The 16,833-nt window shown below is 44.5% G+C and overlaps 2 pseudogenes; both read right to left on the bottom strand.

The window, feature by feature from the left end:
• Window positions 1-6,489: 6,489 nt before the first annotated feature.
• On the bottom strand, window positions 6,490-7,231 carry LOC144593830 (ATP-dependent DNA helicase Pif1-like; annotated as a pseudogene).
• Window positions 7,232-7,421: 190 nt separating this feature from the next.
• LOC144593829 (uncharacterized) lies at window positions 7,422-10,078 on the bottom strand (annotated as a pseudogene).
• Window positions 10,079-16,833: the final 6,755 nt, after the last annotated feature.

The raw sequence follows: 16,833 nt of genomic DNA, 5'->3' as shown, positions 1-16,833 counted from the left end.
CCGGCCCCGACTGCGCATGCGCTGGTTTTTAAAAACTATAAAATGTGAATAACTTAAAAAATATAACACCAATTTCAATAAAACTCCCATTTCTACCATGAAAGCGACGACGGTAAGGTGGGCCAAAATTGTTGCACTGCCTTGGACCGTTTTGGCTGAAGTTCGATCACAAACAAACAAACAAATTATAGTTTTAGTATATAGATTACAATAGGATCTTGATCAACTGGGTCATCAGTGGGATGAGAACTAGCAGATGCAATTTAATTCAGATGAATGTGACATATCACAATTTGGCAAGTCACACAATCCTAACACTCTCTTTTCAGGCCATCTTTACCACTTTTCCATTTACCTAAATGAAATTAAATCCAGCCCAAGAATTCAGAAAATGAAATAGACTCATCTTTTTGTTCACCAAAACTATTAGAAGCATTTATACATGCATGATTTTCCCTCCATGTATGGACAGAAAACTGTCAGGAAGCCAGAATTTCTGATGCACAAAATCCTTCATAAGGAGTGTGGAAGATAATAATAATTTACATTCTTTTGATAATTACTTGAATTTAAGCAAGTCGTAATTAACCATTAGCCTGTGAAATTCTTTGAGTATTGCTCCACCCAGTGGCTGAATAGAAAACAAAAGGAAAATTGCAAGTTGAATCTACAACATTCATCCAGTAACATATTTAATTATCAACAAAATTAACAGAGGTATATTTCTACACATTGAAATCTTTTCTAATCTAATTAGAATTTTCTTAATTCTTCTTCTGTGAATTTGTTTGAAATTATATACTAGACATATGAAGCATAATTGTATTTTTTGGTTAAGATAAAAGTGTATCTGCTGCATGATTGTATTGCGTGAAATCAGGCAGCACTTACTCAGCAACAACTGAGCAATGCAAGCTCCATTTGGGTTTGGCGAAAGTCGCTCAGCTTCTGATCTTATTGCAGCCTGATCCAAAATGCACAAAAGAATTGAACTTGACTCGAATTCACTTGGACCATCTCCAACATCACCCTACCGTTTCTTAATCTCACTGTCTCCATCACAGGAGATAGACTATCGACTGACATCTATTATAAACCTACTGATTCCCACAGCGATCTAGACTAACCTTCTTCCCACCCTGCCTCCTGCAAACACTCTATCCCCAACCCCGAATTCCGCCGTCTATGCCACATCTGTGCCCACCATGAGGTGTTCCATACCAGGACATCCGAGATGTCCTCATTCTTTAGGGAACGGGGGTCCCCTCTTCCATCACAGCTGAGGCCCTCACTAGAGTCACCACTACATCCCGCAGTTTCGCTCTTGCTCCCCCTCCTCCCAGTCGCAATAGGAACAGAGTTCCCCTAGTCCTTTCCTTTCACCCCATCAGCCATTGCATACAGCACATAATCCTCCACCTTTTTTTGCCACCTCCAATGGGATCTCACCACTAGCCACACCTTTCCATCTCCACCACTTTCCGCTTTCTGCAGAGACCGTGCCCTCCGCAACTCCCTGGTTAACTAGTCCCTTTCCACCCAAACTACCCCATCCCCAGGTACTTTCCTCTGCAACCGCATGAGATGCAACACCTGTCCCTATACCTCCTCCCTCGACTCCGTCCAATGACCCCGACAGGTTTTTCAGAGGTTCACTTGCACCTCCTCCAAACTCATCTACTGTATCTGCTGTTCCAGGTGGGGACTCCTTTATATTGGTGAGACCGAGCGCAGGCTCGGCGATCGTTCTGCTGAACACCTCCGGTCAGTCTGCCTAAACCTACCTGATCTCCAGTTACTGAACAGTTTAACTCCCCCTCCCATTCCCACCCTGACCTTTCTGTCCTGGGCCTCCTCCATTTTCAGAGTGAGGCCCAGTGATAATTGGAACAAACAGCACTTCATATTTCGCTTGGGCAACTTACACCTCAGCGGTATTGACTTCTCTAACTTCAAGTAACCCTTTCTTTCCCTCTCTCTCCATCCCTCCCCTTGCCAGTTCTCTGACCAGTCTGACTGTCCCTGATTACATTTGATCTCCTTTTACTTTGTTTTCACCTTCTCCTAGCTAACAATGATCTATTCTACATTTTTGTTGATCTTCCATCCCCTTAGATGTCTCATTTCCATACCTTACGCTTCCTTACCTCTGTGTCTCCCTCTCCCTTGACTCTCAGTTTGAAGAAGGGTCACGACCTGAAACCTCACCCATTCCTTCTATTCAGAGATGCTGCCTGTCCCGCTGAGTTACTCCAGCATTTTGTGTCTATCTTCGGTTTAAACCAACATCTGCAGTTCCTTCCTACACAATCTCCTCTTGGGAGCAGATGCAGTGGAGATGGAGGAATTGAAAGTTGTGAATTGCATCTTTGCAAGAGACAGGATGAGAGAAAGTGTAGTCCAGATAAATGGCATTTTTTTACGTTTGGTAGTAGACATCATTCGATAGTCTGTCCCCTGTGATGAAGATAGAGAGGTCAAGAAAGAGGTGTCAGATATAGTCCTGGTGAATTTGAGGGCAGGGTGAAAGTTAGTAGTGAAGCTAATGAAATCAACAAGTTCTGCACAGCACAGATGCAGGAGGAAGCTCTTCCATGTAGTCATGAATGCAGTGGAGCAGGAGTTGGAATGGTGCCAGTGTACACGTGAAACAATGACTGTTAGATAAAAAAGTAGGGTGGAACCCATGCCAGTGTCTATGGCTACACCTTTAACTTGGAGAAAATGAGAGGAATCAAAAGAAAATTTGTTGATGGTGAGGACAAGTTCCACAGATGGAGGAGAATGCTAGTTTAGTTTAGAGATACATCATGGAAACAGGCCCTTTGGCCCACTGAGCCCATGCCAACTGGCGATCCCCTCACACGTTCAGTTATGTCAAGTCAAGTCAAGTCAATTTTATTTGTATAGCACATTTAAAAACAACCCACGTTGACCAAAGTGCTGTACATTTGAATTAGGTTCCAATAGAAAAAAAAATGAAAACATACAGTAGCACGCAAACAGTTCACAGCGCCTCCTCAATGAGCCTCAAACGCTAGGGAGTAGAAATATGTTTTGAGCCTGGACTTAAAGGAGTCGATGGAGGGGGCAGTTCTGATCGGGAGAGGGATGCTGTTCCACAGTCTAGGAGCTGCAACCGCAAAAGCGCGGTCACCCCTGAGTTTAAGCCTAGACCGTGGGATAGTGAATAGCCCCAAGTCGGCCGATCTGAGGGACCTGGAGTTAGAGAGGGGGGTTAGAAGATTTTTGATGTAGGGGGGGGAGTGTCCATTTAGGGCTTTATACGTGAATAGGAGGAGCTTGAAGTTGATTCTGTACCGTAAAGGGAGCCAGTGGAGAGAGGCCAGAATCGGGGTGATGTGGTCCCTTTTACGGGTACCCGTCAGGAGTCTCGCTGCGGCGTTTTGGACCAGTTGCAGGCGGGACAGGGAAGATTGGCTGATCCCAGTGTATAGGGAGTTGCAGTAGTCTAGGCGGGAGGAAATGAAAGCGTGAATGATTTTTTCTGTGTCGTCGAATTTGAGGAAAGGTTTGATTTTAGCTATGGTTCGAAGTTGGAAGAAGCTGGCTTTTACCACAGCGTTGACTTGCTTATCAAATTTTAATGCAGAGTCAAATATCATGCCGAGGTTTTTGACATGCGGTTTGACTAGGCAGGATAGGCTTCCAAGACTGCCTGTTATCAATTTGATGGAGTCGGGGGGGCCGAATAGGATGACCTCAGACTTGCTCTCATTTAATTGGAGGAAGTTCTGTGCCATCCAACATTTTATGTCCTCAAGGCAGTGTGAGAGGCTGTTTAAATTTGACTGGTTGTTGGGTTTCAGGGGGAGGTAAAGCTGAGTGTCATCGGCATAGCAGTGGAAAGAAATGCCGTGCCTTTGAATGATTTGGCCAAGGGGGAGCATGTATAGAGAAAAGAGAATGGGGCCTAGGATTGAGCCTTGTGGAACTCCGCAGGAGAGGCTAGCTGGAGCAGAGGAATAACTGCCTATGTTGATGGCGAAACTCCTATCTTTGAGGTACGAAGCGAACCAGCTCAGGGCAGTGCCATCAATGCCAACCGCGTACCGGAGATGGTCAATAAGGATGGTGTGGTCCACTGTATCGAATGCTGCGCTGAGGTCGAGAAGGAGCAGGATTGCACAGTCGCCGGTGTCGATGGCGAGAAGCAGGTCGTTGTGTACCTTCAACAAGGCAGACTCTGTGCTGTGGTGGGCTCTGAAACCTGACTGGAAACTTTCCAGGATGGTGTTTTGGTGCAGGTAGGGCACTAATTGGTTAAGGATTGCCTTTTCAAGGACTTTTGACAGGAATGGCAGTTTGGAAATGGGTCTGTAGTTGCTAGGCAAGGTGGGGTCTAGGTTAGGTTTTTTCAGTAGGGGCTGGACCACCGCGTGCTTGAAACTGGTTGGAACAGTGCCAGTGGCCAGAGAACTGTTGATAATAGAGAGGATGCTGGGACCAGCTATTGCAATGACATCCTTCAGAAGGGCAGTGGGGGCAGGATCAAGGGGGCAGGTTGCAGGTTTCATAGCGGAGATAAGCTTTGCAAGGGAGGATAGAGTGACGGGTTGGAAGCAGTCCAATTTAGATGAACAGACTAGTGAGACAGCTAGGTCACGGGTGGGAGGGGAAATGTTCATTCTAATATTCTCAACTTTGTTGGTGAAAAATTTAGCGAATTCTTCGCACTTAGCAGGGGACCCAACTAAGCTGGTACTGGGGGCGGGACATATGACAGAGGTAATTGTTCTAAATAGGACCTTGGAGTTATGTGCTGTTGCTCTTGTTCCCTTCTGATACTCACTGCCTCTCAAGGTCTCTTTGCGTCGTTCCTTCCTTGACCAAGCTGCGACTTGTTTGCTCCCTCCTCTTGGCATGATCTAAAAAAGTTAGAGATTTATCAGGATGTATGTATTTAATTAAATTAAATTAAATTTAACTAAATTAAATCCTACTTATTAATGAACATGAAAGCATTAGAACAAAATGTTTTTGTTTTTTCTTGAAATAAAATAAACCTCAATCAAAAAGGTTCTTTAGTACTTGTCACTTTCTGTTTTGCGTTCTTTCTCGATGATCGACACGTGCATTAATTTCTTGTTGCTCCTCTTCCCTTCTGCTCCTCACTGTCTTTCGATGTCTCTTTGCGTCGTTCCTTCCTTGACCAAGCTGCGACTTGTTTGCTCCCTCCTCTTGGCATGATCTAAAAAATATAGAAATATCTGGATGTAGATATTTATAAATTCTAAATAAAAACCTACTTATTAATGAACACGAAAGCATTAGATGAAAATGGCAATTTCTTTTCTTGAAATAATATAAACCTCAAACAAAAAGATTTTTTTGTACCTGTCACTTTCTGTTTTGCGTTCTTTCTCATTGATCCTCCCACATTCAGTTATTTGTTGTTGCTCCTTTTGTTCCCTTCTGCTCCTCACTGTCTTTCGATGTCTCTTTGCATCGTTCCTTCCTTGACCAAGCAGCTCCAAGCTGTTCCTTGTTTATCCGTGACACGTTCAGTTATTTATTGTTGCTGCTCTTGTTCTATTCTGCTCCTCAGTGCCTGTCGATGTCTCTTTGCTGTTGGTGACTCAATGTGAACCCAACGGGTCCGTGCCTGTGCCGTTCGGGCCCGTTAATCTAATACTTACATTAGAAGGCCTTTTCCATCTCCAGTGCCCGTCATCCATGTGTGATGTTACAATGTGAACCCAACGGATCCGCGCCGATTACATTCTGATTGGCTCCTGCCGCTCCTCCACACGTGCGGTCGATTGATATACTCTGACCTCCCGCTCGACGCCTCATTGGTCCAGGTCCCACGTGGGGAGTCATTGCTCAGCGAAGCATGCGTCGAATGACAACATTCTTCGTTGACCTCCTATCCTTCAGGAAAACGTTGACATTTTCCCTAGCCTTTCCTCGGCTAAGAGCCACATACAATTGTCCATGCTGAAATACCGGTTTCTCGTGGTATATCAACACATTATCCATGGTCTGTCCTTGTGCTCTGTGGATTGTCATAGGAAAACATGTCTGAATTGGGAATTGTCTCCGCTGAAAGGGAATGTCTTCGCCTTCTGTCAAAGTAAGCGGTATCATAGGAATCATTACAATGTTATTTTTGAAGGCTCCAATGTTGATTTTTGCAATGATCAGATTATTATGTAGCTGTTCCTCAATCATCCTTGTTCCGTTGCATGGCCTTGGTAGTGCCAAATTTCTCACAAAAATGATCGGAGATCCTTTTTTCAACTCCAATTTGTGTGGTGGTAATCCAGAGATCTCTACTGAATCGAGGAATTCTGTTGGGAAGTGAGTAGCATTAGTTCCCTCAGTCACAGCATTGAAAGAAAAGTATTTCTTCATGATTCCAGGGAAGCATCTGATACATCTAGAATTGATGCTCCTCATCATATCGTTGAGCGGAACCAAGATACAATTGTTGGAGAATAATTCGGCAGGATTGTCGAAGGTGGGTTAAATAAAATCAATGCAATACTCCAGTGATCTTGCTGATAGAACCATGTCTTCTGGGATTTTAATCTCATCGTCTTCATTTTTCGAAATCCTGTCTTCTCCAACATTCAGCAAAAATTGAGAATAGTCGTCTTCTCCATCTCTCAATCGCATGTTCCTATTCAATTTAAACTTGGTGAAAGTTCTCCACAAGTAGGATTTCTTGATGCATGAATTTTCAATATCAGCATAATTTCCCCTTTTCACAACAGGAAGGAGTTGTCGAAAATCACCACACCAAACTGTAATAATACGGCCAAAAGGTTCATCCTTGGTGCATATATCTCGAAGAGTTCTGTCCACGGCTTCGAAGCTCTCCCTTCTAATCATCGGATACTCATCCCAAACAATCAGTCTCACTTGCCTGATCAATTGTGCCGTGTAGGAGTTCTTCTCAATGTTACACATTGTATTCTCGGTCACTTCAATGGGTATCTTGAATCGAGAATGTGCAGTTCTTCCACCAGGCATCAATGTAGCTGCTATCTCAGAGGATGCTACAGCAAACGCAACATCACCTTTGCCTCTAACTTTGGAGAGGATCAAATTTGTGAGAAATGTCTCCCGTTCCTGCTGGCGAATCAATGAAAATCATTGAAACAACATTTCTATCCAAGCAGTCGCACACATGGTCATACACGACTCTTTGCTCAGCATTCAGCATCGGCTCCTTCTCTGCAACAAACTGCTGTTGTTCAGGCATACTATACTGCAACTCATGCAGCAATTCTGGATGGTCAACAATGTTCATCCTTCCATTTCTTGGTTCTGGCAAATGAAAGTATCCCAGGGTCTTGTAATTCGCAAGCTTGTCTTGAATATACAACAGAGCTTGATCATGATGATGCCTCTCATCAATCATGATATTTTGATCCCATCGAGGATTGTTGACCTCATCGTTCATCTGCAAAACAACAAACAAATCACTTATTGCACCAGGGAGTTTTGTCCTCTCAGCATCTTCCATCGTCTGTCGCCAATGGTCATCATTTGCAACAAACCTTTTTCTCTGCAGACGTCTTTGAAGGAAGGAAGAATATGTCCATCATGTGTCCTTAATGAATCGAAGGATATTAGCTCTTTTACATGATGGAGAAGCAGTCTCAAGTAGTACAGATCACCACATCTTGGAGAAACTGTATACACCCATCCTCGAACATTGACTTAAAAAACCCCTGGAAAATCCTCCACTATCTTTCCAACCTTCCTTCTTTGCCATTTCCTATTGTTCCATGTGCAAAATCAGGGTACATCAGCGTAATACACAGTCCTTGAAAATTGATCTTGAGAACACAATTCCATAAATGCAGTTAAAGTCGTTCTCGTGAAATCATCATTTCTCACCCGCTGAAAGGCATCGAATGTGATAACGACTCGTTGTTCTTGTGGTAGATGTACCCGGAGTTGAATGATAGGAGGGTGTCTCTCCTGAGTTGGAGATCCAAGGATTGATCCCACTGCTTCTGATGGACCAATGTATCTGCCAGTCAAGTATTGTATAATCTCGTCATCCCTGTTAACTCCAAAAACTGCTTCATCACTCCCCTTCAAGGTGTACTTGATGGCATATTTGACCGACTTTACAGAGGAGCATATCGCAACGTTGATGTGACATTGGAACAACTTCAAGAGTTGAACATTATAGGGCACCACCCATTCAGAAGTAATAGGTCGATGCTGGCGTCCTTCTTGATGTCCCTGAAATTCTCCCATATCCGGAGATCTTCTCCTGTACATAGGATATGAATCATCTCCACACCTTGTGCTCTCGATAAATGGCTTCAGGAATCTCTTACTGCATCTTCCATTCTTCCAACATTGAGAGGTGTGGGTGCAGCACGGCCCATGAATCATGTGCTTCAGTACCAATCCATGCATCTCGGGATCTACTTGCGTGTCTGGTTTTTCAGCTTGCACAAATCTGTCAACATCTCTTTCTTCGTGGCTTATTCGCTTTGTCAAGTCACAACAGACAGTGCAAATGAGGCAGTCCTCTCTTCTGATATTCCACAGTCAAAACATAAGCTATACAGTTTCCAAAGAGGCCATCTGGTTCAGTAAGGCACTTGATGAAGTGCTTTCTTTTCAGATCGAAGACCCATGCAATCAAGACAGAAAATCAAGACCCTTGCAATCAAGACAAAGATAGACAGAAACCAAAGAGTGGGGATAAATGGGTCCCTTTCAGAATGGCAGGCAGTAACTAGTGGGGTACCGCAAGGCTCGGTGCTGGGACCGCAGCTATTTACAATATACATTAATGACTTGGATGAAGGGATTAAAAGTACCATTAGGAAATTTGCAAATGATACAAAGCTGGGTGGTAGTGTGAACTGTGAGGAAGATGCTATGAGGTTGCAGGGTGACTTGGACAGGTTGTGTGAGTGGGCTGATGTATGGCAGATGCAGTTTAATGTGGATAAGTGCGAGGTTATCCACTTTGGTGGTAAGAATAGGAAAGCAGAGTATTATCTGAATGGTGTCAAGTTAGGAAAAGGGGACATACAATGAGATCTGAGTGTCCTAGTGCATCAGTCACTGAAAGGAAGCATGCAGGTACAGCACGCAGTGAAGAAAGCCAATGGAATGTTGGCCTTCATAACAAGGGGAGTTGAGTATAGGAGCAAAGAGGTCCTTCTGCAGTTTTACAGGGCCCTAGTGAGACCGCACCTGGAGTACTGTGTGCAGTTTTGGTCTCCAAATTTGAGGAAGGATATTCTTGCTATTGAGGGCGTGCAGCGTAGGTTTACTAGGTTAATTCCCGGTATGGCGGGACTGTCATATGCTGAAAGACTGGAACGACTAGGCTTGTATACACTGAAATTTAGAAGGATGAGAGGGGATCTTATTGAAACGTATAAGATTATTAAGGGGTTGGACACGTTAGAGGCAGGAAACATGTTCCCAATGTAGGAGGAGTCCAGAACCAGGGGCCACAGTTTAAGAATAAGGGGTAGGCCATTTAGAACTGAGATGAGGAAAAACTTTTTCAGTCAGAGAGTTGTGAATCTGTGGAATTCTCTGCCTCAGAAGGCAGTGGAGGACAATTCTCTGAATGCATTCAAGAGAGAGCTAGATAGAGCTCTTAAGGATAGCTGAGTCACGGGGTATGGGGAGAAGGCAGGAACGGGGTACTCATTGAGAATGATCAGCCATGATCACATTGAATGGCGGTGCTGGCTCGAAGGGCTGAATGGCCTCCTTCTGCACCTATTGTCTATTGTCTAAGTCTGGTCTATCACACGGCTGCTGATTCAGAAAGGCACCATCGGTGCTTGCTCCACTTCGGATTGCCAGTCATCGTAATGAAAAACAAAGCATTGCCATACTTCCGAACATACATCATGGCATCCTGGCATCGTTCCATCATGTATCTCGGTCCATCGACAAATGTTGAGGAGAGGATTATGCGCTTTCCAATGTTATCCAAATCATCATTATCATTTAATGCATCCGTCAGGCCTCTGTAAGTTGTTGATCTCAACGATGGTTGATTTACGCGAATATAATTGAGCCTATCACTTTCAATCTTAGCTGCCGTCAACGACATATTGTTGAAAGAGTCGTCCTCTCAAAAGTTGGTTAAATTCATTATCACGATTCATGATCCTCTAGGCATAATATCGCATTGCTGTCAATTTCTTGCTGACACTCATTTCAAGTTGGTGATGCCATCCATCTCCAAGCAGAAAGAAAAGGGCGTATTGAAGACTGTCATACGACCTATGAGACTCTGAAATGATTTGCAGGTGTCCTCTTTCTTTCAAGACAATGTGCTGTGATGTTCTCTCGGGTTCATCATTGTTTGGTATTATGACAGCAACTTCGTTGGCAATTTGTGTGTTAATTTGCCTTTCATGTTCACAGGCTGGCTGACGATCTGGATCAATGACGATTGATGCCTCTGGTAAATCTCTAATTCTATCCTTGGCAATGTTAAGTGAATTAATGTAAGGTTATTTAATCTTATCAATTTTTCAAGAATCTCAACAATTTCCCTTTGAATGCCAGCATCTTGCAATGTACCCATTCGCAATTGAATGCTATCTTGGGGGTCCATGAAATAGACCTGCAAGAATTGACTTGGCTGGTCTAGGTCAGGCATCAACGGACTAAGGTAATGATGAATCTGCCCTTGAATGATGACTGAGGGACTCCATCCAGGCCTTGGTGGCAGCACTTCCTTGGCACCGAATGATGTCATTTGAAAGAGGCAGTTGTATTGTTGAATATTCTTTCTGAACTCGTTTTCTTGCGGTGTGCCAATAGTGTACAATCTCATCAGTTCATCAGGCAGTGGCCGTAGAGGAGCAATGTTGACCTTGCCCTTCATGCAGCAAATGTTTGCGGTTTCTCCAGAGAAACGGTACGCTCGACACTGAGGGCAAATCTTCGTCATGTCCCCAACATCGGCAGAATGATTTCTCCTTGCGAGTTGTGCATTTCGTCTTGTTGTATCTCTGTCTCTGGACCGCTGTTCAGACAGCCGTCTAGTTTCTTCACCTGCCGTCTCTTCATCCCTTCTGCTTTGCGCTCTTTCCTGGAGATCCTCTCGACGTTCAGTTCTCACTTGTTGCGTCTCTTCATTCCTTCTGTCTCGTGCTCTTTCTCGGAGATCCTCTCGAGAACTTTCCAGACGGACAACTATATCTGCAGCACTCCACCAATCAGGCCTTTATGATTGGAGTGGCCAGACGGAAGCCACTCCTCAGTAAAAGGTGCATGACAGCCCGCTTTGGAGTTTGCCAAAAGTCACCTAAAGGACTCTCAGACCATGAGAAACAAGATTCACTGGTCTGATGAAACCAAGATTTTACTCTTTGGCCTGAATGCCAAGCATCACGACTCATCACCTGGCCCATACCATACCTACAGTGAAGCATGGTGGTGGCAGCATCATGCTGTGGGGATGTTTTTCAGCAGCAGGAACTGGGAGACTAGTGAGGATCGAGGGAAAGATGAACGGAGCAGTACAGATAGATCCTTGATGAAAACCTGCTCCAGAGCATTCTGGACCTCAGACTGGGGCGGAGGTTCACCTTCCAACAGGACAATGACCCTAAGCACACAGTCAAGACAGCGCAGGAGTGGCTTTGTGACAAGTCTGTGTACGTCCTTGAGTGATCCAGCCAGAGCCCGGACTTAAACCCGATCGACCATCTCTGGAGGGACCTGAAAATAGCTGTGCATCGACGCTCCCCATCCAACCTGACAGAGCTTGAGAGGATCTGCAGAGAAGAATGGGAGCAATTACCCAAATACAGGTGTGCCAAGCTTGTAGCGTCATACCCAAGAAGACTTGAGGCTGTAATCGCTGCCAAAGTACAGTGGATAGTTATCCTTCCAACTTCCATATCATTGGGATGTGGAAGGAAATGGGACCCCCTAGAAAACCCATAATTCAAATGCTTCTTCAGACCTGGAGATCATTACTTTTCTATTCCATTAGTCTCTTCAAAAGGGGCATTGTGGAGTGAGGAGTAAAGGCGTGTTTCAGTGCTGGTGTTCTGCCTCATCTGTTCATTTCATTGCAGTAGATAGATAGGATCTCGAACCAAAATGTCACCTATTCCTTTTCTCCAGAGATGCTGCCTGACTTGCTGAGTTACTCCAGTTTTCATTGCAATGTTCTAGCTTGTTCTATCATTCTAAAATGATTCTTGGTGATCCTCTATCTCAAAACCACATCCCTCCACTCTTTCGATACCTATCAATGCCTATTATGTCCAGAAATTTATATATATATTTACTTTTCTTAAATGGAGACTTGGCCAACACTGCCTTCTTTGTCACACTTGTTGGATATAGTCCTGCCATCACTGGTATCAGTCTGGTCAACCCATACCACAATGCCTCTCTTACCCCTTTCCAGTTCAGTAGGTCAGTTTCTCTAGCCCACTTCCATTTCTAAACTCTTCATTGCTCTTACATATGACAGATCTGCAGGAGTATACTGGTATCTTGAGAACTTTGACAAATATCTTGCGGAACTCCACTGGTCACAGACCTGCAGCCAGAATGTCTACCTTCTACCACAACCCTCTCTTCCACCTTGGAAGATGTCGGCGACTGTGGGGGAGAAGGAGGAAGAAACGGCGGGGGAGAGGCTGAGCAGACTGAGCAAAGCGTGAACGAAGCCGAGGCCATGGTTGAGCCTGGAGCGGACAAAGCAATGGCTGACAGAAAGAAGCAGCAGCTGGTGAGAGGGGAGGGAGCCCTATGGTGACCGAGCACGTCCTGTCGGGTGGTGGCGGCAGCCTGAAGAAAGCGCTGTCCCAAGGGGCTACAACGTGAGCTGCGGTAGCAGCTACGTCAACCGATGAAGCAGGGCTCGCTGGAGCAGACCAGCGGGATCGGCACCTAGTTTTAAGGTGAAATAACACAAAATATTGGAGTAACTCAGCATATTGAATCAATCTGAAGAAGGGTCCCGACCACATGTCACCTATCCACATTCTCCAGAGATGCTGCCTGACACGTTGAGTTACTCCAGAGCTTTGTGTCCTTGTGTATAAACCATTATCTGCTGTTCTTAGTTTCAACTGCATACAATGATAATCCCTTACTCGGTAATAGTAGACAAACGACAATAACGGACACACCACCCCACCCCCCCAGGTCTGTTATAACGAGGGTTTACTGTACAGTGATAACTTTGTTTTGCTTGCTATCCAAAATGATCATATCGTAAATGAGTGCTATCATATCATAGGAAATAGTTAATTAAATCAATATTTTATAACAATAAATACTCTGCCTCTTTCAAGTTTGATTTGTATTCCTTGTTTCGCACTTTAGTTCAGTTCAGTTGTTTATTGTTACGTGTGCCGGGGACAGTGAAAAGCTTTTGTTTCGTGCTAACCAGTCGGCAGAAAGACAATACATGATTTCAATCGATCCATTTACCGCGTATAGATACATGATAAGGGAATAACGTTTAGTGCAAGATAAAAGGCTGCAAACATGGAAAATAGGTGCAGGAGGAGGCTATTCGGCCCTTTGAGCCAGCACCACCATTCATTGTGATCATGGCTGATCGTCCCCAAACAATAACCCTTGCCTGCCTTCTCCCCATACCCCTTGATTCCACTAGTACTGAGAGCTATATCTAACTCTCTCTTAAATCCATCCAGTGATTTGGCTTCCACTGCCCTCTGTGGAAGCCAAATTCCACAAATTCCCAACTCTCTGGGTGAAAAAGTTTCTTCTCACCTCAGTTTTAAATGGCCTCCCCTTTATTCTAAGACTGTGGCCCCTGGTTCTGGACTCTCCCAACATTGGGAACATTTTTCCTGCATCTAGCTTGTCCAGTCCTTTTATAATTTCATATGTTTCTATAAGATCCCCCCTCATCCTTCTTAACTCCAGTGAATACAAGCCTAGTCTTTTCAATCTTTCCTCATATGACAGTCCCGCCATCCCAGGGATCAATCTGGTGAACCTACGCTGCACTGCCTCAATTACAAGGATGTCCTTCCTCAAATTAGAAGACCAAAACGGTACACACTACTCCAGATGTGGTCTGACCAGGGCCCTATACAACTGTAGAAGAACCTCTTTACTCCTATACTGAAATCCTCTTGTTATGAAGGCCAACATTATAGACAATAGACAATAGGTGCAGGAGTAGGCCATTCAGCCCTTCGAGCCAGCACCGCCATTCAATGCGATCATGGCTGATCACTCTCAATCAGTACCCCGTTCCTGCCTTCTCCCCATACCCCCTCACTCCGCTATCCTTAAGAGCTCTATCCAGCTCTCTCTTGAAAGCATCCAATGAACTGGCCCCCACTGCCTTCTGAGGCAGAGAATTCCACACCTTCACCCCTCTCTGACTGAAAAAGTTCTTCCTCATCTCCGTTCTAAATGGCCTACCCCTTATTCTTAAACTGTGGCCCCTTGTTCTGGACTCCCCCAACATTGGGAACATGTTTCCTGCCTCTAATGTATCCAATCCCCTAATTATCTTATATGTTTCAATAAGATCCCCCCTCATCCTTCTAAATTCCAGCGTATACAAGCCTAATTGCTCCAGCCTTTCAACATACGACAGTCCCGCCATTCCGGGAATCAACCTAGTGAACCTACGCTGCACGAACTCAATAGCAAGAATATCCTTCCTCAAATTTGGAGACCAAAACTGCACACAGTACTCCAGGTGCGGTCTCACCAAGGCCCGGTACAACTGTAGAAGGACCTCTTTGCTCCTATACTCAACTCCTCTTGTTACGAAGGCCAACATTCCATTGGCTTTCTTCACTGCCTGCTGTACCTGCATGCTTCCTTTCAGTGACTGATGCACTAGGACACCCAGAACTCGTTGAACATCCCCTCTTCCTAACTTGACACCATTCAGATAATAATCTGCCTTTCTATTCTTACTTCCAAAGTGAATAACCTCACACTTATCTACATTAAACTGCATCTGCCATGTATCCGTCCACTCACACAACCTGTCCAAGTCACCCTGCAGCCTTATTGCATCTTCCTCACAATGCACACTACCCCCCAGCTTAGTATCATCTGCAAATTTGCTAATGGTACTTTTAATCCCTTCATCTAAGTCATTAATGTATATCGTAAATAGCTGGGGTCCCAGCACCAAACCTTGCGGTACCCCACTGGTCACTGCCTGCCATTCCGAAAGGGACCCATTTATCCCCACTCTTTGCTTTCTGTCTGTCAACCAATTTTCTATCCATGTCAGTACCCTACCCCCAATACCATGTGCTCTAAATTTGCCCACTAATCTCCTATGTGGGACCTTGTCGAAGGCTTTCTGAAAGTCGAGGTACACCACATCACTGACTCTCCCCTGTCAATTTTCCTAGTTACATCCTCAAAAAATTCCAGTAGATTTATCAAGCATGATTTCCTCTTCGTAAATCCATGCTGACTCGGAATGATCCTGTTACTGCTATCCAAATGCTCAGCAATTTTGTCTTTTATAATTGACTCCAGCATCTTCCCCACCACTGATGTCAGACTAACTGGTCTATAATTACCCGTTTTCTCTCTCCCTCCTTTCTTAAAAAGTGGGATAACATATATCCACAGGAACTGATCCTGAATCTATAGAACATTGAAAAATGATCTCCAATGCTTCCACTATTTCTAGAGCCACCTCCTTAAGTACCCTGGGATGCAGACCATCAGGCCCTGGGGATTTATCAGCCTTCAGTCCCATCAGTCTACCCAAAACCATTTCCTGCCTAATGTGGATTTGCTTCAGTTCCTCCATCACCCTAGGTTCTCCGGCCCCTAGAACATTTGGGAGATTGTGTGTGTCCTCCTCAGTAAACACAGATCCAAAGTAACGGTTTAACTCGTCTGCCATTTCTTTGTTCCCCATAATAAATTCCCCTGCTTCTGTCTTCAAGGGACCCACATTTGCCTTGACTATTTTTTTCCTCTTCACGTACCTAAAAAAACTTTTGCTATCCTCCTTTATATTATTGGAGGCTTTCTTCACTGCCTGCTGTACCTGCACGCCATCTTTCAGTGACTGGTGTACAAGGACACCCAGGTCTCACTGCACCTCCCCCTTACCTAATCTAACACCATTGAGATAATAATTTGCCTCCTTGTGTTTGCCGCCAAAGTGGATAACCTCACATTTATCTATATTATTATACTGCATCTGCCACGCATCTGCCCACTCACTCAACCTGTCCAGGTCACCCTGCTACCTCCTAACATCCTCTTCACAGTTTACACTGCCACCCAGCTTTATGTCATCCGCAAACTGATCATCGAATTGAATGGTACCAGAACAATAGTAAAAAAGAAAACCAGCAGAGTGCAGAATATAGTTTTAGGACTACAGAGAACGTGAAGATCAGAAAAACAGAGCGAGTGCAGTAACGAGATGGATTAAGGATCGGAGATATAGGACATAGGACAAGTCCGTTTAAGAGTCTGATAACAACGGGGAGATGTTCTTGAATCTAGCGGTTTGATGTGGGCAGTGTGGTTGACGCAGTCTACATGGACCTCAGTGAAGTCCTATGGCAATGGGATCCATGACAAGTTGGCACATTTGACCCCAAATGGCATGGATCTGAGGAGACAGAGGTTAATGGTGGAGGATTGCTTTTGTGATTGGAAGCCTGAGAGCAAAGTGTACACAAATTTCAGTGCCGAGAGCCTTACTGTTTGTTAAATACTTTAACAATATAGTCTGAATCCGTAGGTTTGTAGACAATATAGAAGTGTCATCTTGCAATCTGAGACTATCCTCCTTGGTGATGATGAGAATAGTCTCAGGCTGTTAGTTGGTGAAAAGGACAAAACAATGGCAGGTGG

This window comes from Rhinoraja longicauda, chromosome 5 (assembly GCF_053455715.1).
Source record: "Rhinoraja longicauda isolate Sanriku21f chromosome 5, sRhiLon1.1, whole genome shotgun sequence".
NCBI lineage: Eukaryota > Metazoa > Chordata > Chondrichthyes > Rajiformes > Arhynchobatidae > Rhinoraja > Rhinoraja longicauda.
Note: the sequence above shows the minus strand (reverse complement) of the source record. Positions and strands in the feature narration are given on the sequence as shown.